Source organism: Podarcis cretensis (assembly GCF_951804945.1).
Source record: "Podarcis cretensis genome assembly, chromosome: 2".
In the NCBI taxonomy this organism is placed as follows: domain Eukaryota; kingdom Metazoa; phylum Chordata; class Lepidosauria; order Squamata; family Lacertidae; genus Podarcis; species Podarcis cretensis.
This window is the reverse complement of record NC_137171.1, coordinates 26547597-26551267: the sequence shown is the minus strand read 5'-3', so window position 1 is coordinate 26551267 and position 3671 is coordinate 26547597.

The window sequence follows — 3671 nt, the reverse complement described above, 5'->3', positions numbered from 1 at the left end:
GCAGTTGGAGGAACAGCTACCTAAATACAAAATGTCTCTGCAACTCCTTAGTTGGAACTGTAACGGTCTGAACCTTCCTCGGAAAAGACGACAGGTTTTTCACATTTTGAAGAAAGAACAATTAGACATAATATGTTTGCAAGAAACCCATATTGCCAGGATACATAGGAAATTACTGATAAATAAGAGACTTGGTCAAGAATTTATCTCATCAGACAAAGTAAAGAAAAGAGGTGTGGTGATCTATGCAAAGGAAAAGTTGGCTCCAAAATTGATATTTAAAGATGAACAAGGAAGATACCTGGCAATTGAAATACAAATTCAAGGAGAAAAGATATTAATTGTGGGAGTTTATGCCCCAAATGAAGGGAAGGCTGAATTCTTTAGGAAGTTGCATGAGACATTAGTTGACTTTTTAGACTATAAAATCCTAATGATGGGAGATATGAATGGAGTTGTCTCAACAAACATGGATAAAGCACAGAGACAAGTGATTTCAAAAGAAGGGAGACTACCAAAGATCTTTTTCGAAATGACTGAAACAATGGACTTGATTGATATTTGGAGAATAAAGAATCCTCTAGAGAGAGAGGGAACCTTCTTCTCTGAAGCAAAAATGACATGGACAAGAATAGACCAAATCTGGATTTCTAGTAGTCTGGCGCCAAGAACAAAAAAAGTAGAAATATGTCCAAAAACGTGCTCCGACCATAATGCGGTGAAGATGGAGATGAAACTAACAACAACTGGATCCTTTAGATGGAGAATGAATGACACCCTATTTAAGGATGAAGAGATCCACAAGAAGGCCCTTAAAACATTAAAAGATTACTTTGAGATCAACAGGAAAACAGATGTGGAAAAAAGAATAATTTGGGACGCAAGTAAAGCCGTGATGCGAGGTTTCCTAATTCAACAAAATTCTATTAAGAGGAAGCAACAAAATGAGAAGAAGGAAAAATTTTTAGAAAAAATAAAAGAAGGAGAGAAGAAGTTGAGGTCTAAACCTAAATCCCATGAGATTTTGAGAGAAATAAAGTTCTATCAGATGCAGTACATGGAGCTTATGAACCAACAAATAGAATGGAAGATAAGGCAAATGAGACAAAGAACTTTTGAATCAGCGGATAAATGTGGGAAACTTCTGTCATGGCAATTGAAAAAAAGGCAGAAAATGAACACTGTAACAAGTTTAGAAATGGATGGAAAAATTATCCATAAACCCAATGAGATCAACAATTGTTTTCAAAGCTTTTTTAAGAAATTGTATGCACAAGGGCCAATTAACGAGCAAGAAATAGAAGAATTCATCAGAAAATACGGTTTACCAAAAATCTCAGAACAAAGTAAAAGGATCTTAAATGAGGAAATAACAGAACAAGAAATAGAGGGTGCCATTCAAAATATGAAATTGGGAAAATCACCAGGACCAGATGGCCTGACGGCCAAATACTACAAAATGTTGAAAGAATGGCTGACACAACCATTGAAGGAAGTTTGCAATGAAATTTTGAAGGGGAAAAAGGCACCTGAATCGTGGAAAGAGGCTTTCATCTCACTTATACCGAAAACAGAGACTGAGAAGAACCAGGTTAAAAACTACCGCCCTATATCTTTACTCAATGTGGATTATAAAATTTTTGCAGACATTTTGGCAAAAAGATTGAAAAGAGTTTTAGCAGAAGAGATTCATAAGGACCAAACAGGCTTTCTCCCAGGTAGACATATGTCAGACAATGTGAGAAACATTATAGATATTTTGGAGCTGCTGGATGTTGACATTAATAGGAAAGCAGTTTTGATTTTTGTGGATGCGGAGAAAGCCTTTGACAACATTTGTTGGACTTTTATGAAAAAGAATCTCCAAGGGATGGGGGTAGGCCAAGGTTTTGAAAACGGTATAGGTGCAATATATTCTCAACAAAAGGCCAAATTAATTGTAAATAATGTGGTAACAGAAGAAATACCTATAGAAAAAGGTACACGACAGGGTTGCCCAATATCCCCTTTGCTTTTTATATCAGTCCTGGAGGTATTGTTAAACATGATTAGAAAGGACCAGTTGGTTAAAGGAGTTCAGGTCGGAGTTAGACATTATAAATTAAGAGCATTTGCAGATGATCTAGTATTGACTTTGCAACAGCCAGATACTAGTACTAAAAGAGTATTAGAATTAATTGATATATTTGGTCGAGTAGCAGGTTTCAAATTGAATAGACAAAAAACGAAAGTGTTGGAAAAAAATTTAACAATGGAAGAAAGAGAGAGTTTTCAGAATGAAACAGGCTTGGAGATAACAAAAAGGGTAAAATACCTGGGGGTAAACTTAACATCCAAGAATGTGAACTTATTTAAGGACAATTATGAAAAATGTTGGTCAGAAGTTAAAAAAGATCTGGAAATATGGTCAAGGCTGAAACTTTCCTTGCTAGGCCGAATCGCTACTATTAAGATGAATGTACTGCCTAGAATGTTGTTTTTATTCCAGACGTTGCAGATTGTGGACAAGATGGAGTGCTTCAAGAAGTGGCAGAAAGATATATCAAAATTTGTCTGGCAGGGCAAAAAGCCCAGAATTAAATTTAAGATTTTAACTGACGCAAAGGATAGAGGGGGGTTTGCCCTGCCGGACTTAAGACTTTATTATGAATCAGCAGCTTTCTGCTGGTTGAAACACTGGCTACTTCTTGAGAATACTGACATTTTGGATCTGGAAGGGTACGATAATAGTTTTGGTTGGCATGCATACTTATGGTACGACAAGGTAAAGGTGTATAAAAGCTTTAAAAACCATATTGTAAGGAAAGCATTGTATAACGTTTGGATTAGATACAAAGATTTGTTGGAAAGTAAAACCCCTAGGTGGGTGTCACCAATGGAAGCTAGGGAAGTAAAAAAGCTTAATATGGATTCTAAATGGCCAAAATATCATGAGATTTTAGAATACGATGGTGAAAGGGTGAAACTTCAGAGTTATGAGAAACTAAAGCCTAAGGTCCGAGATTGGTTGCACTACCATCAAATAAATGAGACGTTTAAACAGGACAGGAAAATAGGATTTCAGAAAGAGAAGTCAAAATTAGAAACAGAATTGTTGGAACCCAATACTAAGAACTTATCAAAAATGTATAACTTGCTGCTAAAATGGAATACACAGGATGAAACGGTGAAATCAGCTATGATTAAATGGGCACAAGATATCGGTCATGATATTATGTTTGCTGACTGGGAACAGTTATGGACCACCGGTATTAAATTTACTGCATGTAATGCATTAAGAGAAAATATTATGAAAATGATCTACCGGTGGTACATGACCCCAGTCAAGCTTGCAAAAATTTATCATTTGCCTAATAATAAGTGTTGGAAATGTAATGAGACTGAAGGCACTTTCTACCACCTTTGGTGGACCTGCCCAAAGGTTAAAGCTTTCTGGGAAATGATCTATAATGAAATTAAGAAGGTCCTTAAGTGGACTTTTCCTAAGAAACCAGAGGCTTTCCTTTTGGGCATGGTGGGCCAAGCGGTGTCAAGGAAGGATAGGACTTTCTTTATGTATGCCACTACAGCAGCAAGAATTCTACTGGCAAAGTATTGGAAGACGCAAGAACTACCTACTCTGGAAGAATGGCAAACAAAGGTGATTGACTTTATGGGACTGGCCGAGATGA